We start from the raw sequence: 23,797 nt of genomic DNA on the forward strand, positions 1-23,797 counted from the left end.
TGTACAGTGTTGAGTATATTGCAGGTATCCAAAATAGCTTGCTAAATACTCTATCAAATATTTTATTCCATACACACATAGAATATATGCATGTATATAAGAAAAAAAAAAGTGGCCATATTGTCTGTTTTTGCCAAATAAGAATGTACAAACTCTATAGCAATTTGTGACTCAGAATACCATAGACCAGTATTCTCTCTTCCCCTCACCACCAGCCCCACAACAATCATATGGAGCATGAAACTTTTTAATACACTGGCCAATGACATCTACTTCTTTCCATGGGGAATATACTATAATAGAAACAAATCACCTCCAGTCATTCCCATGTAAGTAAAATGCACGGAAGGTGTGATCACCATAAAGCTTTTGATCTAAGTGTTAAACAGCAACAGTTATAAAGCATAATGTGAGATTTTCCTCCTCTCACTTTTCTAAGTATTGACTCAAATTACCCAGTTAAGACTTGGAGCATATACTCTGCATTATATATGGAGGAGATATATTGACAGTAAGCGCACTTAACTAAGCCTATCCCGTGCTCTGAGGTTAAAACTAGAGAGTGTCTGTAATCGATTCCCTCAAGGAGCTGTTACAAAGCCAATGTGTACAAGACTAGTCTCCACATGAGCTCCCCAATGCTTATTAAGTAAACAACAACAACAACAACAACAAAGAACAACACTGGACTAATGCCTAAAAAGTAACTAGGTGCAAAGAGAACTTGATCTGAATAATATTTTAACCTCTGATCTGCAGTGTCCTTTTTTTTTTTTTTTTTTTTTTTTTGCCCTGTGGCTTTTTAGTTAAGAGCTTTGACAGAGAAGCACTGATAGTCATCTTTCTTCCACTAACTAGATGTGTTTCTCCTCAGGCTTTGTTTTGTAGTCACAATTCAGGATTCCCATTTATCTCATACTATTTATACATAAGTCTTTGCACCCCACACAGCTTATGGTGAAGTAGCAGAGGGTAGAGAAGCAGTGGTATAGGATTAAATTTTAGGCCCCAAGCAAAGCAAAACTCCATAAAAAAAAGCCACTCTTCTCAACTGTATATTCTTGGCATAAACATAGGACCATTTCCTGCCTTGATCCAGGAAACACTGCAAAATTTTAGTGCAGCACATAAATTGTGAGCACAAACTCAGTCCCATTGAATTTTTTTCTGCAAAATACCTTCAGCTTTTAGTATTTGTTACAAAAGTAATTACAACCTCCAACTACAGATAGAGCCCTGCTCACTCTCGCTGAGTATTTATTTCTCTGGTTAGTGTTACCACTGTGCCAGACCCTGAGTTCAAATTGCCATGAAGTGTTCTGTCAGTTATCATAAAGCATGGTATTAATGAGGTCAGAGGCTGCTGTAGGTATGACATCATAACAGTGACGAGTTCATTTAAAGACTCAGGTGTGACACATTTAGCAGGTCTGGATTCCTTATGTCACTGACAATATAGCCAGGCCATATCCAAGCCAGTTTCTGGTTTGGCTTGCTATACGATGTTGTTTTGGTTGTGTTCTAAAAACCTTTTAAAAGATAAGTCAGTGTTTGGAATTCAATGTGCTTTCAATTTTGTGTATTTGACAGTATACCTGTAATTTCAAATGAGAGAATCCCAACTCAAAACAGCTTAGAAAAAAAAAATCTCGGCATTAAAAATCCAAAGATAGATTCAGGATCAACTACAGCTGATTGCAGTTTTTGAAATGATTCATAGTCCCTCATTTTCTTTCTTCTCCCACCCCACTACCCCGTCTTTCAGCTTTGCTTTTGTCTCCATTGGCTTCATTCTTAGGCTCATTATCCCTCCATGCAGAGGGAAAGATTGTTGCATGCAGTTCCAGAAAGCATTTTCACCTCATAGCTTTCATAAATGTCCTGGTGAGGACTCTGAGACATCAGACATCAAGCCGGGTCACATGACCACACCTGAATCAATCACTGTGTTAGGGTAGGGTATAAGTTATCCTAATTGACTAATTCTGAGTCAAATACCTACTCCTGGGTTTATACAGGTAAGCAGAGGTTATAAGATAATGGGACATAAGGATTTCTCAAAGAAAGTGATGGTTGACAGGCAAAAAATCACATTTCAGTTTACTGGCCACAATCAATCAGCTTATCACCATCCAAGTTTCAACCTAGTTCTATATCCCAAGCTATACTTTATACAAGTTTTCACTATGTAGGTGAATGTACAGCCTCCTTGTTTTTCAGTTGTACATTGAAGTACTCTGCATGTTTTCGTGTTCTGGTGTATAGACACTACTAAAGAAGCTTTTTGTCTACAGATATCCCTGGTGAAATGTCTCAAGGGTTTATAATGTTTACATTCTTCTTGAGCTCAAAAGATTTCCATTCACACAGGGAATGTGTTCTGGTGCTGTCCTTTAAGCTTCTTGTGGCTTGCAGTGTAGTGGTGTAAATACAAGCATACTAATATGTCTATTGCAACTGTGTTCCACTTTACCAACTATTGGGACAAGACAGGCCTGGCATCAATAGTGCTGGATGAAAGGCCATCAAGTGGTCTTGGTGAGTTTTTTGGGGCAACTCAGCTTGTATTAGAACTGTAGTTTTCTAGATCTACTAAAGATTCCTGAAATTTAAGGCAAAATGATAGAGTTGATTTTAATTCTTCTATTTCCCTGCAATTGGAGTTTATGGAAAATCACATACTAAACTGTAGCCAATACCACTCTGTTATGCCATGGGTTTCTGATTGGTGATGGTCTATAGAAATCTACAAGGATGCTAACCAGAATTTACCTAATAACCAGTATGGGACATGATCTCAATCAAATTAATGCACTCCACCAAGACAGTCAGACATTGCTTTGGTCTTGGTGGTTACAATAAAAAATGTAAAGTTGTTCTAATATTAAATGCCTTCAGCTTCTGGAAAAACTTGACAACTTTTTCCTATTTACGAATCCAGGTGCTAAGAGATAGTTCTATTTCCATGGAAACAAATACCTTAATGTTTTTTAAATTGACATTTAAATTGAGACAAGTAGGGCCATGCATGTCTATGCACCTTACCAAGAAGTTTCAAAGTGCACATATGTAGTCTAATTTCTTTGTTATTCCATAGATCAAGCTACATCTCTTGTTACTCCTACCATTGTACACTTATGCCCAAGAAGACTGATGAGAAAAGAAACTATAGAAATACTAAAGAGCTTCTGCACGGCAAAAGAAACTACCATCAGAGTGAACAGGCAACCTACAGAATGGGAGAAAATTTTTGCAATCTACTCATCTGACAAAGGGCTAATATCAAGAACCTACAAAGAACTCAAACAAATTTACAAGAAAAAAACAAACAGCCCCATCAAAAAGTGGGCAAAGGATATGAACAGACATTTCTCAAAAGAGGACATTCATACAGCCAATAGACACATGAAAAAATGCTCATCATCACTGGCCATCAGAGAAATGCAAATCAAAACCACAATGAGATACCATCTCACACCAGTTAGAATGGCGATCATTAGAATGTCAGGAAACAACAGGTGCTGGAGAGGATGTGGAGAAATAGGAACTCTTTTACACTGTTGGTGGGATTGTAAACTAGTTCAACCATTATGGAAAACAGTATGGCGATTCCTCAAGGATCTAGAACTAGATGTACCATATGACCCAGCCATCCCATTATTGGGTATATACCTAAAGGATTATAAATCATGCTGCTATAAAGACACATGCACACATATGTTTATTGCAGCACTATTCACAATAGCAAAGACTTGGAATCAACCCAAATGTCCATCAGTGACAGACTGGATTAAGAAAATGTGGCACATATACACCATGGAATACTATGCAGCCATAAAAAAGGATGAGTTTGTGTCCTTTGTAGGGACATGGATGCAGCTGGAAACCATCATTCTTAGCAAACTATCACAAGAACAGAAAACCAAGCACCGCATGTTCTCACTCATAGGTGGGAACTGAACAATGAGATCACCTGGACTCAGGAAGGGGAACATCACACACAGGGGCCTATCATGGGGAGGGGGGAGGGGGGAGGGATTGCATTGGGAGTTATACCTGATGTAAATGACGAATTGATGGGTGCTGACGAGTTGATGGGTGCAGCACACCAACATGGCACAAGTATACATATGTAACAAACCTGCATGCTATGCACATGTACCCTAGAACTTAAAGTATAATAATAAAAAAAAAGAAGAAGAAGAAAAAAAAGAAATACATCCTAGGCCTTTGCTAATATAGATAGATCTTTTTCTTGTTTTAAAAGTCTCTCTACACAGTAATTTTTCCTGCAGGCTGTTCTCTCCTTTGTATACTAGCTCTTCCTCAATCACCTTTTAAATCATGTAACTAGGGCAGAATTCTTGCCCTGAAAGTGCTATATACTAACGATATAGATGATGCTACTGCATTTGCCACTATAGATACAGATAGCAATTCTTAAGCTCATGGGTAAATACAATGAGATATAAAGGGTGTGACTCTATTACCATCATCAAATAAGAAGAAAGTCTTTATGCACCCGAGTTAGTGTGTATCTTTCTCTTTAAACCTATAAGAAGCACAATACTGGTTCTTGTCATATTTACAGATACAACCAAGATTGGCTGCCTACGTGAGAGTCATAGTTGCTAATTGCAGTGCTTTGGCCATTTATAATTCATCTAGATACAACTACTAATTAGCTACTGTTGGTAAACTTAGATGTGAGCACAAGTCAATGCCTTGTTGGTCTGGTTCTTCTTATTTGCTGATTTTTACAGTTACAGACATATCAAAAAACAAAACAAAACAAAACAAAACATGATTTGGATGGTTTCTGTTCCAAGAAGCTAAATATTCCTCAGAGTATCTAACGAGAAAAAATCAGTTTAACATGAAATGCAGTCATCCTATTTGGGAACTGGCATATTTGGGTAAATAGAAATGTTTTACACGCCTGTATCTCTGCCACCAGATATTGGTGACTGAAGTCTCAATGTAACAAAAATGTTGGTGCCTGATTAGGGAAAATTACTCAATTTTAAATGATTTCATTGATACTTTAGTTTATGACAGATACTTTAAATCAACTGCCCAAATTCCCCCAACCCACTTTTTTTTTCTTTTTCCTAAAATTCCCAAATTAAAGTCAGAGCAATATTGTACTTAGGTAAAAACTTTATTTTTTCCACTTGCCTTTGCACCAACAAGTGGCCCCAGGACTTTGCTATAATCAATGGGTAGAAGTGAATATCTGCTGAAGTTTTCCGGGAAAACTTTTGATTTACTGATGAAAGAAGACAAATATCTCTGTATTTGATAGATTCGTTAGAAAAAGTGGCTGTCATACCCTTCACTTCCCCCCATTTTTTTTTCTTTTTAGGGACAGGGTCTCTTTCTGTTGCTCAGACTGGCACATACCCCTGCACTTCTTTCCACCTTGAATAGAATCTGATACTGAGGGTTGAGGACACCATTTTACACTCGTAAAGGAAAGTCAAATAATATTGCAGATGTACTAGTACTGGCAGCAAGGAGATACAGGGGCCAGAACTACAGCCTCCTACATCTAGCCTTCCTGAATTATAAGAAAAAAAATAAAACCTTATTTTAAACAACACTACAAAATGAGTATTCTGTTACTTGCAGTTGAACACTAATATTAAACTGACACATGGACCTGAGTTTCCTTCATTCTGATCAAAAGCACAACTAAAGTCTCTAATCACCAGGTAAAAGAATACAACACCAGGCATGATGACCACAATACAGCTTCTGAAGCTTGTTCCATTTAAATCCATTATAACTACATGACCACTCAAGTTCTAGTTTTCAGCTGAGTTTTCTGATATACATTGCAGAGTTGGGGATTACTTATTTAATACAAGCTATAGTTAGCCTCTATTTCTAAGTAAACAAACTAAGGGTGAGAGAGGGCAAGCATTGTTTTATAGGACAGCAAATAAACGGTTAAATAAAACTCGAACTCAAATTTTCTGGTTCCAACTAGCTTTTCTCTATAACACAGCACACATGTGTCAAAGGGAAATAATAAAGAGAATGTATTCCAGACTTCAATACCACAAATAGAAAATGTTGCCTCTCCAAACCTGTAAGTGTCATAAGGTCATCTCAAATTGTCAAAATAAGAGAGTTGGGTCTATGTAGGGGTGTGTGTGTGTGTGTGTATGTGTTTGAGCGGTGGGGACAGGCTTCTTAATTAGAGCTCTGGGATGTCTCTAAGAGTCTTGCTATTTTATACCCTTTTCAGCAGTGTGACCTCTTCTACATGTGAGTCCTCTGCTCATTGGAGAGCTACTGAAAACACTATTGACTCTCCATTTCATTTATAACTTTCACATGTTCTCTATGTCATTTCCCTGTTTCTTTTCGTTTTGACTTGTTACTAGAAAGCTTAACTACATTATTGAATTCTAGGTAGGCGTTTGGAGAGCCAGATGATGTAAATGTAACAAATAAATAAAGCTGAACTACAGTAAATTATAATTTTCTAGCATTTGTAACCAAAACTATCAAGTTACTAAAAAGCATTTATTGTGAACAGAAGTCGGATACTGTAACGAGGTACCTCTGCTATGTGCAGAGAGGTTTAAATGATGATTCGTAATTTATACTAAATGTGTTGTACCCCAGAGACAAACGACGATTTCAGGACATTCAGTGTGATGTGTCAACCCAATGGCTCTTCCAAAAAACAAATCATTAGATGTGAAGTCATTTATGGTCATTTCTTATTTTTACTGTGCTCATCTGACTCACAGGCAGATTTGGTGACTCTCAGCGACATATAATTTGGAGAATACACCCCCATTCTAAACGGGCCTTCCTTCTCAGATACTATCATGTTAGAAATGTCACCATTAGCTATTTAGGTCACAAAAGTTCCTCTGGAGCAAGAACATGTCTTATAATTCTTTGTACTTTGGTATAACTTTCCCCACAGTGTCTGACACAGTATATGTCTTATCAATAGGAGAAAGCCTAAACAAGAGAAATGGAAAACAGAAAGGTAGAAACCAAAGATCAACCTCAGACTTCAAGTATGTTACAGTTTTGCCTACGGTTAACTCAGGCTAGAAAGAAACATAAAGGCAGCTTACTGAGCCATTCCAGTCCTGTGTTTTGCCTGAGGCAGTGCAAAATATAGATTTTACCTTTGTAAGTCGGTGACCTCTGTGTGTCTGGCATTGACCTGAAGGCATAACAAGGCTGTCAAGGATAGTGTCTCTTTTGTAGAGTCATATTCCTTGAATAAAAGATAGAAAATGCCTGGAGGTAGGGTGATGAGAGTGAAGATGACACAGCTGCAACACACAGGAAAATATTTCAGTGGCAGGTGTTCCCCTATCAATCTAGTTAGTGCCACTTCTGGTCTACTTGGCCCTATTTCTATCCTAAGAAGGAACGCAGTGTGGCCAGAGGAGGAGTATTCTAGAGAATTAGCTAAATCCCATTTTGAATGCCTAACCACTTACAGGGTGTCTTATGAGTACCACATGTATGGCACAGAAGCACATTAAGGAAGCATTTCTATTGGTGATGTGACCCTAGATCTACCTGCCATTTGAAGTGGATAGGAGATCTTCCATTCCTGTGTAAAGCATTTACATAGACTTGTATCTGCTGAAGACCGGCCATGTTGCTTTCCAAAACTGGCTGCATGTCAGAGAACTAAGTCTAACATAGAATATACCAGATCATCTGCATCACTTAATGAGTGGTATGTGAATATAATCCGTAACACAATTTGGCTATGAATTTTTAACATGATTTCTCCAACACAGTGAAAGATATTACATTGACATTTTAATAAATGTACAAAATGGATTAACCATTTCATGATCCATGTATGAGACATTAGTTTGTAGACTATTTTTGTAAAACTAAAACCTTTACTAACTTTCCTTAAGACTTAGTTGGCTTCTAGGCCACTATTCATGCCTCCTTTGTCTGCTTTTTTCTAATAGATTTCTATTCTTTAGCTGTAGAAATTTATATCAAAATCAGCTTTGACTACATAAAAGTGCTTGTAGTTGTGTAAGTAATATATCCTTACAGAATTATTGTAAGCATCAAATGGCATAATGTATGTGAAAGTCTTTTGTAAAATTTAAATATTATGCAAATGTGAGTGGTTATTATTGTTGCTATCTTCTGTAACTGTGCACAGTGGTCATTAGGTAACAGGAATTGTACTAAGTGCCTTGCATATATTATCTTGTTTAATATAATTCTCTCAACAATACTATCAAGTGAGTATTATTATCCTAGTTATGCAGAAGAGGAAAATATGTCTTAGAGAGGTTAAGGAACTTGGCCAGTGTTATGCAGCTACTAAAGGATGAAGAGGTAAAACCTGATTCCAAATCAATATAATATCATATAATTAAGAACCAAATACAGATGAAATTTTGGATTAGTTGCTATTTGGGATTATCATTACCACTTTTCTCTTCCAAAAGCATGATGAATGGAATTTTATTTAAATACATTCTTTTTACCATAAGAAAGCTTCAGGAAAAGTCAACCTGTGATGATTTAAAAAAGAATAATGGATATCCATCTACCATATACCCCTTGGGTGTGAGGGTAGGCTGGGCTGTTGGATCCTAGCCTGAGGGAGGGCCATCTAGAGCCCAAAATAGTGGCATGACATCTTCAACCACCTTCCACCCTTCTTTAAAAAAAAAAAAAAAAATCAAAATTCCTCATGAAGTAGCTCTAGAGGTTTCAGGTAAAGGGCCTACCAAAAACTTAGATTGCCCTAGGCTTATTAGAGCAGCTCTTCTCTTAGATCAGTAACTCACCTTCTCTCATCCATTTTATTCAATTACCTCTCCTCTCCCAATGTATCTGCTACTTACAGATTCAAAATAAGCATGAAATCACAAATGATGAATTCTTCATCTTGGTCTACCATGTCCAATATCCTTGTCTCCTTTTCTGACATCATCTCCTACCACTTTCCCTTCTTGCTGCCTACCCTCTGTACCCTGGTCTTCATTGTTGTTCTTCAAATGCACCAACCTCTTTCTAGCTTTAGAACCTTTGTGTCTACACTCACACTATCTCAGTGGCAGCCCCCTTAGTATCCAGGGCTCAATTCAGAAGATACTTTCTTCAAGAGGTGTTCTCTGAATACCAAATCTAATCACTGCCCCCACCCTATCCCACCATGTCACTTTCTTATGTATCCCCTTCTCATGTTTTACTTCATAGAATTTATAACTCCCTAAAGCTACCCTATTCATTGTCTGTTTGCCAGTGTATTTTTTGTCCTTTTCTGTGGCACATAAGCTTCATGAGAGCAGTGTTTTGTTGACCACTACATCTCCCACATCTAGTTTCTACCTAAAACAATGCCTCATAATTTTAGTGCTCAGTAAATGTTTGTAAAATTTAGTAGCAAACTGGTTCAACATGTAGCACTGATAAAGCAACAATTTTCCTGAATTACTGCAGTCTGAGACTGGCTGTATGTAATTTTATGCTATGTAAAGAAAAGTTAAGTGGGAAATAGTACTAAATTCTGTTTCGCAGATATTTCTGCCCACAAAAATCCCAGAACCTAGGCTTCTGTATTCTCTTGGTAGCAGTGTACTGCATTATGGAGAGATTAGCTTTTGAACACCATCAATAAACATCTTATACTCATTCCTTTAACGAACCTCAATGGAAAAGGTTGAAGCCAGAAAATAAGAAATAGAAATTCACAGCATAACCTACAGGGGAAAATGTTTAAAGACTGCTATCTTGAAGCCCTGTTAAAATAACTATGTTTAATAACTTTAGAAATGAAAGGCTTGAAGTTACTCCAAGATCACAGCATTCTTGTTATATCTTTCTTAGCTAACAGTTGAGAAACTTAGGGTCAGATTCAAGGACTCAGGCTTAAATCTGAAAGAAGGAAAGGAGTTGGTTAGGATGATATATTCTCAAACAACCCTGAAAGGGTTTGAGAAGAAAAAATACATGGCAATTGAATCAGGCTGAAGAAAAAGTGAAAAAAGGAAGTGGAGTCAAAGAAAGCAGAAAGAAAAATCAATGCTCTTAATAAGTTTGATCAAAATGAAGAATAAGTAATTTGAGTAACAATGCTTGAGGTCCCCAATGAGATATATAGAAAAAAAAAGTTAAGACTAAACATACTCATTTATAATGGTGATGACTTTCCTTTCCTCATTGCATTTTCATTGTCTCCTTAATCTCTAGAATAATAAATAGTGTAATCTTCATGGATTACTTTTTAAAGCATCCTGCTAGAATGGAATGTATCAGATGTGGCCTTGTCTCAGGTACCTCTCAACTCTACAATTATGCAGCATATGGAAACATCTAACTTCTGAAAAACCCAAAACAAGAGTTAAATGTATTTCACAATCACATCATCTTTCTCAAAGAGTAATCATGTTAAAATCATTTCTGGGACAATTATAACATAAGTGTAGACATGCTCACACACACACACACACACACACACACACACACACAGAGTCACACCCTGGAAGTCATATGTACATATGAAAACTCCAATAGATGCTATGTGGTATTCTATTGATGGTGGCCTGAGATGGATGCATAATATTTCTAATGGCTTCTTAAAATTATTATCTTGTAACTTCAAAAAGGACTTTTCAGGGGAAAGCTCTGCCATCAAACAGATTGAAATGTCTCTTTTCAGAAAAGCCTTTGCCAGATCGGTAAACAGTGCAAATAATACATATCTGGGCACAAACTGATTCTCCTGAAGGAAGAAGCTTGTGGTACATGTCCCATATGTACCTTTCAAAGACCATGACAGAGTAAATAAAATGAAATCCCTAAAGTTATCTTAGCTGCTGGTGGCATCACAAATACGAGGCAATATATAATCTGTCTGGTCAGAATTGTTAATCCTCATCATCCATACAAGACGTAAAGTGAGTTCCCACCAGAGCAGAGGCCCCTTGGAGGCACAGAGAGCCATCTGGTTCCTTAGGTTGAGTTAAGAAAAAAAAAAACAAAAACAGATTTGGGGTTGAAGGGGCTGAAAGGGAAAAGAGCCACTGAAGACGAATGACCTGGGAATCTGCTCAAGCTATGAGGCATTTGCACACTTGTGTTCTTCTGGGGCCCTCCACTGGACTATAATAAATCAGGGTTAACAAATGGGGAAGCATAGGGGGCGCCCAAGATGGCCGAATAGGAACAGTTCCAGCCTCCCGCTCCCAGCATGAGTGACACAGAAGACTGGTGATTTCTGCATTTTCAACTGAGGTACTGGGTTCATCTCACTAGGGCATGTCAGACAGTCAGCACTGGTCAGTGGGTGCAGCCTGCCGAAGCAGGGGAAGGCATCATCTCACCTGGGAAGCTCAAGGGGGAAGGGAATTCCTTTTCCTAGTCAAGGGAAACTGAGACACACAACACCTGGAAAATCCGACAATTCCCACCCTAATACTGTGCTTTACCAAGGGTCTTAGCAAATGGCACACCAGAAGATTATATCCCACACTTGGCCCAGAGGGTCACACGCCCACAGAGCCTCCCTCATTGCTAGCATAGCAGTCTGAGATCTAACTGCAAGGCGGCAGCGATGCTGGGGGAGGGGCACCTGCCATTGCTCAGGCTTAAGTAGGTAAACAAAGCCGTCAGGAAGCTCAAATTGGGTGGAGCTCATCGCAGCTCAAGGAGGCCTGCCTGTCTCTGTAGACGCCACCTCTGGGGACAGGGCATAGCTAAACAAAAAGCAGCAGAAACCTCTGCAGATGTAAATGTCCCTGTCTGACAGCTTTGAAGAGAGCAGTGTTTCTCCCAGCACAGAGGTTGAGATCTGAGAACGGACAGACTGCCTGCTTAAGTGGGTCCCTGATCCTGAGAAGCCTGACTGGGAGACATCCCCCAATAGGTGTAGACCGACACCTCACCCTCACAAGGCTAGGTACACCTCTGAGACGAAGCTTCCAGAGCAAGAATCAGACAGCAACACTAGCTGTTCAGCAATGTTCTATCTTCTGCAGCCTCCGCTGCTGATACCCAGGCAAACAGGGTCTGGAGTGGACCTCAAGCAATCTCCAACAGACCTACAGCTGAGGGTCCTGACTGTTAGAAAGAAAACTAACAAACAGAAAGGACACCCACACCAAAACCCCATCAGTATGTCACCATCATCAAAGACCAAAGGCAGATAAAACCACAAAGATGGGGAAGAAGCAGTGCAGAAAAGTTGGAAATTCAAAAAATCAGAGTGCATCTCACCCTCCAAAGGAACACAGCTCATCACCAGCAATGGAACAAAGCTGGTCGGAGAATGACTTTCACAACTTGAGAGGAGAAGGCTTCAGTCAATCAAACTTCTCAGAGCTAAAGGAGGAACTACATACCCAGCACAAAGAAACTAACCTTGAAAAAAGAATGGATGAATGGATAACTAGAATAATCAATGCAGAGAAGACCTTAAAAGAATTGATAGAGATGAAAACCATGACACGAGAACTATGTGACAAATGTACAAGCTTCAGTAACTGACTCGACTAACTGGAAGAAAGAGTATCAGTGATTGAAGATCAAATGAATGAAATGAAGTTAGAAGAGAAGTAGAGAAAAAAGAGTAAAAAGAAATGAACCTCCAAGAAATATGAGATTATGTGAAAAGACCAAATCTACATCTGATTGGTATGCCTGAAAGTGACAGGGAAAATGGAACGAAGATGGAAAACACTCTGCAGGATATCATCCAGGAGAACTTCCCAAACCTAGCAAGGCAGGCCAACATTCAAATTCAGGAAATACAGAGAATGCCACAAAGATACTCCTCGAGAAGAGCAACTCCAAGACACATAATTGTCAGATTCACCAAAGTTGAAATGAAGGAAAAAATGTTAAGGGCAGCCAGAGAGAAAGGTCAGGTTACACACAAAGGGAAGCCCATCAGACTAACAGCAGATCTCTCAGCAGAAACTCTGCAAGCCGGAAGAGAGTAGGGGCCAATATTCAACATTCTTAAAGAGAAGAATTTTAAACCCAGAATTTCATATTCAGCCAAACTAAGATTCATAAGTGAAGGAGAAATAAAATCCTTTACAGATAAGCAAATGCTTAGAGATTTTGTCACCACCAGGCCTGCCCTACAAGAGATCCTGAAGGAAGCACTGAACATGGAAAGGAACAACCGGTACCAGCCATTGCAAAAACATGCCAAAATGTAAAGTCCATCGATGCTAGGAAGAAACTGCATCAACTAATGAGCAAAATAACCTGTTAATATCGTAATGACAGGATCAAGTTCACACATAACAATATTAACCTCAAATGTAAATAGACTAAATGGTCCAATTAAAAGACATAGACTGGCAAACTGGATAAAGAGTCAAGACCCATCAGTTTGCTGTATTCAGGAGACTCATCTCACATGCAGAGACACACATAGGCTCAAAATAAAGGAATGGAGGAAGATCTACCAAGCAAACAGAAAACAAAAAAAAAGCAGGGGTTGCAATCCTAGTCTCTGATAAAACAGACTTTAAACCATCAAAGATCAAAAGAGACAAAGAAGGCCATTACATAATGGTAAAGGGATCAATTCATCAGGAAGAGCTAACTACCCTAAATAGATATGCACCCAATACAGGAGCACCCAGATTCATAAAGCAAGTCCTTAGAGACTTACAAAGAGACTTAGACTCCCATACAATCATAATGGGAGACTTTAACACCCACTGTCAACATTAGACAGATCAATAAGACAGAAAGTTAACAAGGATATCCAGGAATTGAACTCAACTCTGCACCAAGTGGACCTAATAGAAATCTACAGAACTCTCCACCCCAAATCAACAGAATATACATTCTTCTCAGCACCACATCACACTTATTCCAAAGTTGACCACACAGTTGGAAGTAAAGCAGTACTCAGCAAATGTAAAAGAACACAAATTAAAACAAACTGTTTCTCAGACCACACTGCAATCAAACTAGAACTCAGGGCTAAGAAACTCAATCAAAACCACTCAACTACATGGAAACTGAACAACCTGCTCCTGAATGACTACTGGGTACATAATGAAATGAAGGCAGAAATAAAGATGTTCTTTGAAACCAATGAGAATAAAGATACAACATATCAGAATCTCTGGGACACATTTAAAGCTGTGTGTAGAGGGAAATTTATAGCACTAAATTCCCAGAAGAGATAGCAGAAAAGATCTAAAATTAACACCCTAACATCATAATTAAAAGAATTAGAGAAGTAAGAGCAAACACATTCAAAAGATGGCAGAAGGCAAGAAATAACTAAGAGCAGAACTGAAGGAGATAGAGACACAAAAAGCCCTCCAAAAAAATCAATCAATCCAGGAGCTGGATTTTTGATAAGATCAAGAAAATTGATAGACCACTAGCAAGACTAACAAAGAAGAAAAGAGAGAAGAATCAAATAGACACAATAAAAAATGATAAAGGGGATATCACCACTGACCCCACAGAAATACAAACTACCATCAGAGAATACTACAAACACCTCTACGCAAATAAACTAGAAAACCTAGAAGAAATGGATAATTTCCTGGACACTTACACTCTCCCAAGACTAAACCAGGAAGAAGCTGAATCCCTGAATAGACCAATAGCAGGCTCTGAAATTGAGGTGATAAGTAATAGCCTACCAACCAAAAAAAGTCCAGGACCAGATGAATTCACAGCCGAATTCTACCAGAGGTACAATGTGGAACTGGTACCATTCCTTCTGAAACTATTCCAATCAATATAAAAAGAGGGAATCCTCCCTAACTCATTTTATGAGGCCAACATCATCCTGATATCAAAGCTTGGCAGAGTCACAACAAAAAAAGAGAATTTTAGACCAATATCCCTGATGAACATCAGTGGAAAAATCCTCAATAAAATACTGGCAAACTGAATCCAGCAGCACATCAAAAAGCTTATCCACCATGATCAAGTGGGCTTCACCTCTGGGATGCAAGGCTGGTTCAACATACACAAATCTATAAACGTAATCCAGCATATAAACAGAATCAAAGACAAAAATCGCATGATTATCTCAATAGATGCAGAAAAGGCCTTTGACAAAATTCAACAGCCCTTCATGCTAAAAGCTCTCAATAAATTCAGTATTGATGAAACGTATCTCAAAATAATAAGAGCTATTTATGACAAACCCATAGCCAATATCATACTAAATGGGCAAAAACTGGAAGCATTCCCTTTGAAAGCTGGCACAAGACAGGGATGCCCTCTCTCACCACTCCTATTCAACATAGTGTTGGAAGTTCTGGCTAGGGCAATCAGGCAAGAGAAAGAAATCAAGAGTATTCAGTTAGGAAAAGAAGAAGTCAAATTGTCCCTGTTTGCAGATGACATAATTGTATACTTAGAAAACCCCATCATCTCTGCCCAAAATCTCCTTAAGCTGATAAGCAACTTCAGCAAAGTCTCAGGATACAAAATTAATGTGCACAAATCACAAGCATTCTTATACACCTGTAACAGACAAACAGAGAGCCAAATCATGAATGAACTTCCATTCACAATAGCTCCAAAGAGAATAAAATACCTAGGAATCCAACTAACAAGGGATGTAAAGGACCTCTTCAAGGAGAACTACAAACCACTGCTCAGTGAAATAATAGAGAACACAAACAAATGGAAGAACATAGCATGCTCATGGATAGGAAGAATCAATATTGTGAAAATGACCATACTGCCCAAGGTTATTTATAGATTCAATGCCATCCCCATTAAGCTACCAATGACTTTCTTCACAGAATTGGAAAAGAATTGCTTTAAAGTTCATATAGAACCAAAAAAGACCCCACATTGTCAAGACAATCCTAAGTCAAAAGAACAAAGCTGGAGGCATCACAGTACATGACTTCAAACTATACTACAAGGCTACAGTAACTAAAACAGCGTGGTACTGGTACCAAAACAGAGATATAGACCAATGGAACAGAAGAGAGCCCTCACATATAATACCACACATCTACAGCCATCTGATCTTTGATAAACCTGACAAAAACAAGAAATGGGGAAAGGATTCCCTATTTAATAAATGGTGCTGGGAAAATTGGCTAGCCATAAGTAGAAAGCTGAAACTGGATCCCTTCCTTACTCCTTATACAAAAATTAATTCAAGATGGATTAGAGACTTAAATGTTAGACCTAAAACCACAAAAACTCTAGAAGAAAACCTAGGTAATACCATTCAGGACATAGGCATGGGCAAGGACTTCATGTCTAAAACACCAAAAGCAATGGCAACAAAAGCCAAAATTGACAAACGGGATCTAATTAAACTAAAGAGCTTCTGCACAACAAAAGAAACTACCATCAGAGTGAACAGGCAACCTACAGAATGGGATAAAAGTTTTGCAATCTACTCATCTGACAAAGGGCTAATATCAAGAACCTACAAAGAATTCAAATAAATTTACCAGAACAAAACAAACACCCCATCAAAAAGTGGGCAAAGTACATAAACGGACACTTCTCAAAAGAAGACATTCATACAGCCACAGATACATGAAAAAATGCTCATCATCACTGGCCATCAGAGAAATGCAAATCAAAACCACAATGAGATACCATCTCACACCAGTTAGAATGACAATCATTAAAAAATCAGGAAACAACAGGTGCTGGAGAGGATGTGGAGAAATAGGAACACTTCTACACTGTTGGTGGGACTGTAAACTAGTTCAGCCATTGTGGAAAACATTTTGGAGATTCCTCAAGGATCAAGAACTAGAAATACCATTTGACCCAGCCATCCCATTACTGGGTATATACCGAGAGGATTATAAATCTTGCTGCTATAAAGACACATGCACACGTATGTTTATTGCAGCACTGTTCACAATAGCAAAGACTTGGAATCAATCCAAATGTCCATCAATGACAGACTGGATTAAGAAAATGAGGCACATACACACCATGGAATACTATGCAGCCATGAAAAATGATGAGTTTGTTTCCTTTGTAGGGACATGGATGCAGCTGGAAACCATCATTCTCAGCAAACTATCACAAGAACAGAAAACCAAACACCGCATGTTCTCACTCAAAGGTGGGAACTGAACTATGAGATCACTTGGACACAGGAAGGGGAACATCACACACCAGGGCCTATTGTGGGGAGGGTGGAGGTGGGAGGGATAGCATTAGGAGATATACGTAATGTAAATGATGAGTTAATGAGTGCAGCACACCAACATGGCACATGTATACATATGCAATAAACCTGCACGTTGTGCACATGTACCCTAGAACTTAAAGTATTAAAAAAAAAAAAAAAATTGGGAAGCACACACATGCCCACAAATCACTGTGCTAAAATGCAAAAAGGAATTGAGAGACAAGAAATACAAAAGGCAGCTGATCTAATGTGAAAATAAGAGATTTCAGAGGTTCATCCAAACAGGGATGTTTAAAGTAATGAAATAAGAGGTTCATCCAAACAGGGATGTTTAAAATAATGAAATAAGAAATCGCCATCTACCTTGCTGCAAGACAAGAATTTAAGGACTCATTTCTTGGAAATTTTGCCCTTTCTTTATTTTCCTGGGGCATTCTCTTGCATAGTAAAAAACTCATAAAAGTCCATCATTTTTTAAATTCTAATTTTGAAATAATTTCAAACTTGTAATGGTTGCTCAATTAGTATAGAGGACTTCTGTATATCCTTTCCCAGTTTCACCTATTTGTATTATTTTGCTACCTTAGTTCTTTTTGTCATTAAATTATATAATTTAATATTAAAATACATATTATAATATTAAATATATATTTATACATATGTACATTTCAAATTCAAGAAATTTAACTTTGATACAATGATTGTCTAATTTACATCTTATCTACCAATTTTGTCAAATGACCCAGGTCTGCCCTTCATAGCATTTTCTCTCTTTGGTATAAGATCTAGCAGTTCATGGTCATTCATTGCATTTAGTTGTCACATCTGATGTTTCCTTTTAATTCTATTCAGGTAATATATGCCCAGGTGGAATATGACATAAGTGATACGTTCTTTCTATGGTATCACATCTGAAGGCATCTTATTAATCTCCCTGTTATTAGTGATGTTAATTTGGATTCCCAGGTCAAAGTGTTGTCCAGTTTCTGCACTGTATAGTAACTACTTCCCCCCTTTGCAGCTAATAAGCAATCTGGGGGGAAATAGTTTAAATTATACAAATACACTGTTTCTCACCAAATTTTTCTTCCTAGACTTAGGAAGAAAGTATCTATGAGTGATTCTTGCCTACAGCAATTTGTTCTGTGATGATTGCAAAATGATGTTTTTCCAATTCCACTATTCTTTTCACATTTATCAATTGGCAGTCTACTGTTAGGAAAAGCCTTCCCCTATTCCCCATTTATTTGTTTATTGTTTATCAGTATGCACTAATGAACTCCTGTTACTCACTGTGTTTTAACCCATTATACTCCTTAAATTTTGATGCAGATATTACCTAGATGAATGCAAGCTGGTTTCTGTGTCCTTTTAATACACCTCTTTGGGATTTTTGTTTGGGGTTTTTTTTGTTTCTGTTTTTGTTTTCAGCACTTCCTGAACAATAAGCTGTTCCAGACTCATATTTCTGATAGAAACAGTGGGCAGAGAAATTCTAGGTACAAAAAGACAGTGAGAGGTGAAGCCAGCTGGACTCCCTGGGTCGAGTGGAGACTTGGAGAACTTTTCTGTCTTATAAGAGGTTTGTAAAATGCACCAATCATTACTCTGTAAAAACGCAACAATCAGTGCTCTGTAGCTAGCTATAGGTTTGTAAAATGCCCCAATCAGCACTCTGTAGCTAGCTAGAGGTTTGTAAAATGCGCCAATCAGTGCTCTGTAAAAGCGCACCAATCAGTGCTCTGTAGATAGCTAGAGGTTTGTAAAATGGAACAATCAGCACCCTGTAAAACAGATCAATCAGGATGACATGGGCGGGGATAAATAAGGGAATAAAAAGCTGGCAACCCCAGCTAGCAGCGGTAACCCCCTATGGTCCCCTTCTATGCTGCGGAAGCTTTGTTCTTTCACTTTTCACAATAAATCTTGCTGCTTCTCACTCTTTGGGTCCATGCCATCTTTAAGAGCTGTAACACCCACTGCGAAGGTCCACGGCTCTATTCTTGAAGTCAGCGAGACCACGAACCCACCAGAAGGAACAAATTCCAGACACAACAGGACCCCAACAAAACCCCACCCTCAAGCCAAAAAGCCTGAAACTGTGGGCCACAGTGAGAACTTATATTTCTGTTTTCCCACTCGAATGTTGTTTTCTCCTAAACCACCCCTGACCCCGCCCCACCTCCATCCTGTGCCTATAAATACCCCAGACTCAGCCAGTAGGTGGGACTATAGCTAGACATTGGAGACAAACAGCAGCTTGACTTCAGAGGGACAGCTTTACAGTGTAACTTCGAAGAAGAATCCAGCTGGAGAAGGCTGGACTTCAGGGGAAGATTACCTACCTGCCCCATCCACTTTTCAGCTCCACTTCCCTCTGAGAGTCACTTTTATTGACAACAAAATCCCCCTCATTTACCATCCTTCAATTCGTTCACAAGGCCTCATTTTCCTTGGATGCCAGGCAAGAGCTTGGAAGCCACGAATGTGGATACAAAAGGCTGTTACACTGGCCCCTGGCCCTTTGCCCTCACTCGTGGAGGGCAGCTGTCTCACACAGAAAAGCAGAAGGCCCACTGAGCTGTTAACACTTAAGCCGTTCGTGGAAGGCAGTGCTAAAAGAGCACCATAACGTGCTCTCCGGGACCTCAGGAGTCGCAGGCACCTCTGCCTGGATGCTGCCACAGGGCTTGCACAAAGTTTGCTACTGCTGGTGACCAAAAGCAGCTGCTCCCGTTCCTGCACCCATTCACCTGCATGCTCCATCTCATGAGGGGAGGAAGGCAGCAGGCCCAAGTGAGTGGAGTTTGATCCCACCAGCATCAAAGCAGCTGGCTGATTCCAGTGCTCATTTATTCCCATTCCTGCACTCATTCACTCACCTGCACCCTCCCTGGAGGAGTTGAGGGCAGTGGGCTGAGTAAACAAGGCACCCCTATTACAAGTCTTAAGAAGGGGTCAGGGAAATATCCTGCTTCACCTCCTCTGCCCAAGTCCTGGTATTAATCATATCTTCAATTATCTCTGGTTTCATTTAGTGAAGAATGACACTTAGAAACCAACATCTGTGCGTCAAGTATGCTCATTCTTCCTGAGGATATTATTGTGTCTTGCCCTTTTGGTGGACACAGATATATATATTTCTATTGATATCTCCCTTTCCACCATAACCCCATAGTGCTCTTCTTTGCCTTCCTTTATCCCAACTTCCCTTTCTTCACAGAAAAACGATGGTTTTCAACATCATCACATTTATTAATATTTATTTGCTCAGTCCTATAATGCACACAAAGTACTTTTAAAATTGTTATACTCATATTCCTATCAAAAACAAAAAAATAGACAACATAAAAAGAATTGGTTTGCAGTTTTTCCTTTTAGATTGAGGATATCAGTCAAAAGCCTATATTTAATACATAGTCGTAGACACTTGTTATAGACTAAATGTGAGTGTCCCCACAATTCATATGCTGAAACCCCAAACCCAAATGTGATTGTATTAGAAGATGGGAGTTTCGAGATTAATTAGGTTTAGAAGAAGTCATGAGGGTGGAATCCTCATAATAGGATTAATGCCATCCTGGAAGAGCAGAGAATTTGTTCACAACCTTTCTCGATCCCTGCTATGTGAGGACACCGCAAGAAGATGGCCGCCTGCAAGCCAGGAAGGGGACCCTCACCAGGAACCAAATCAGTAGGCACCTTAATCTTAGATTTCAAAGACACCAAACCTGTGAGAAATCGATATCTGTTGTTTTGGCCACCCAGTTTATGGAATTTTGTTATGACAGCTCGCACTGACTAAACCAACACTTGTAGAAAATCTACCATTCACAAATCATGGTTCGCCAAACAACTCATTTTATTATCAAATGAATAAAAGTATGCTTATGGCAATCATATTTTCCAAGTCTAAACATAGAAAAAATACACTTACCATTTAATAAACTATTTGAAACAATCACTGCCCTGAGAAATCTAGGACGAATAGTATTTTTTGATACACCACAAAAAATTTAAAGGCAAACTTTAACACGTCATTTTGTTGGTATGTCTTACAGAATGACTTGTTACGCCACTTCGTTTCATCTATTTTCTATCTCCCTTACAAATGTTGTACAAAGTAAATTCCACATGAACTAAATAAAAAGAATAAGGGAAAATAATTTTATTATATGTAAATTACAACTTGATAATTATTTAATAATCTTAAAGCACTTACATTATTGCTTTGTTTTTTCTTCTAAATGTCCTTATGTCATTCATTTAAAAAAACAGTGGAAATTGTTTCTGATGGTAGCTAGTCATTGGTTTTCTTCTTCCTATTCTTATTTTTTATTTTTGAATATGTAGAATATAAGTTTCCAAAAGTTAAAACTATACCAAAAATTATAGTCAAAGAAGTATCTCTTTCTCCTTTATCCCTTACATTGTGTTCCTCCTTCCAGTGCCTTATAAACAATGTCTTCGGTTGTTCAGTTTATATCTACTATATCTCTTTTGTAAAAATAAGCAGATGTGTACATGTTTTCTTATTTGCCCTTTTTTCTTACACAAAATATGGCATGAAATATATGTGCTTTTACAGTAACCTACTAGGATGAAAGATAATCTACTTTGATGCAAGGATTTTTAAGATTACCCATTGCCTACATTAAATGAATAAAGACACAAGATGAAGAAACTTCTTATTGAATTATTCTAAAATTCTGAAGTCTTCTATCCAGTTACTTAACTCTGATGTCATCTTCAATTACACTTGCTCAAAATCCTCTTAAGTTCATTACATCTTCTTTAATTTCCTGTACTATCCCATTTTTAATCTTCCCCCAAATCCTGTGTTGTTCTTGAGTTCCCAAACCCACCTATCTTCTATTTCTCCACTCATCACCTCTTTTTTTTTACTAATAGATTTGTCTTGATTATTAGGCTCCCACTCATATTTGGATGAGGTCATTGTATGCAAATTAAGTCTGACAGGTCAAAAATCAAGAATCATCCCATCATTGCCTTATAAATTTTGTATTTTTCAGAATATTTTCCTGTAACAGCTGACATGTAGTACATCTCACATCCTAGTTATAATTTTGGGCAGTAGGGAAAAATAATTCTGGACAAGGAGCCAGGAGGTATTTCCCTGAGATCCAGTTCTTTCCTCCAACTTACTTGAATTCCTTAAAGCAAAGTAGCAATCTGGGCTTGCATGTATGTAGTAAGAAATTTGGCCTCATCTAAAATAGAAATCTATTCATTACCCTTGCTCTTAGGAGGCAGCCTCTAAACCCTTGTAATTTCCTGGAAGATAGGTGTGTCTTTGTTATTGATAGTGGGCCCCTCAGTCAAACCCAACACTTCATGCTAACATGGCAACTCATGGAGGAGCCCCAGAAACATTATACTAATGAGATGACTCAAGCTGAGATCCGACCATGTCAGAAAGACCAGTCACGTGATTAAAGGGTTGGAGTGGGAGGCTAGGGACTGAGTTCACCCACATAGGCAATAATTCAAATAATCATGCCTATGTAATAACCACCCCCTGCTCCCCAAAAATTCTGGAAACCAAAGCTCAGGTGAACGTCCCTGTTTGACAATATTCCTTGCACATTGTCACACATCAGTGCTGGGAAGAAAATATGTTCCTGAGGATGATGTAAACTTTGCATTTTGAACCCTCCCAGATTCTGCCCTATTCATTTTGAACCCTCCCAGCATCTTTTCCTTTGGGTTGTTCTAAGTTACGTTATTTCAGTACAATAAAGCTGCAGTCATAAATATAGCACTTTCCTGAGTTCCATGAATTATCTTGTTAAGTTACCAAACTTGATAATGGTCATCCATAGACATCCCTGAACTTGTAGCCAGTTTGAAGTGATGGTGATCCTGAAGACAGATGGATTTGTGGCTGCTGTCTTCAGTTTTGGCAGTATTGTGGGGACTGTCCCTTCATATTGTACATTTTGCATAATACTTTGCAATGCATAAAAAGGAAATTAAAATGTGATCATTGAAACTTTTCCCAGCCCTAAAACATCAGTTCCATGACTCCATGCTACGTTTCATTTAGATTTCCATTTTCCCAACATTTTCATTCATTTGGAACCTGAGAAAAACATACACATGAAATAACAACATATAATCCACAAAATGCTCATAAAGCATAGTGTTGCTCATGGAGATGGAAATGTACCTCCAACAATGGGACAAAGAGTTAGATAAGAGAGGTTTTGCTTCCAAACTACGTTGCCAGTTTATGAATGCCCTAGAGTGATAAAATGTGTGCCTTTCGAGCAGGCAATTCCATGCAAGTGTATGTCTGTTAAACAACATCACCATTGCTTCTCCAAGATTATGAACCTTTAATTATTCTGATTGTAAAAGCAAAGGTCCATTTTCTGTCTAGTTATTACCTTCCTGTGTTAAACACTGCCCAAGACCATACTCTGTTCTGCATAATTACCTCACAGTGAAAAGTTAGTAGATGAAAATAGTGAGATCTGCTTTTTCTCCAAGCAATTCAAAACCTGAAAATTAGATGTCAACATTCACTCAGACCCAGTTCTGTTTGCTGCAGTGTAGTAATTACTAAATGAAAAAAAATTAATCCAATATCTTTCTTTACTCATTTCCTTATGGCCTCTCTAAACTAGTCCATCATCCAGG

Source organism: Chlorocebus sabaeus, chromosome 22 (assembly GCF_047675955.1).
Source record: "Chlorocebus sabaeus isolate Y175 chromosome 22, mChlSab1.0.hap1, whole genome shotgun sequence".
NCBI lineage: Eukaryota > Metazoa > Chordata > Mammalia > Primates > Cercopithecidae > Chlorocebus > Chlorocebus sabaeus.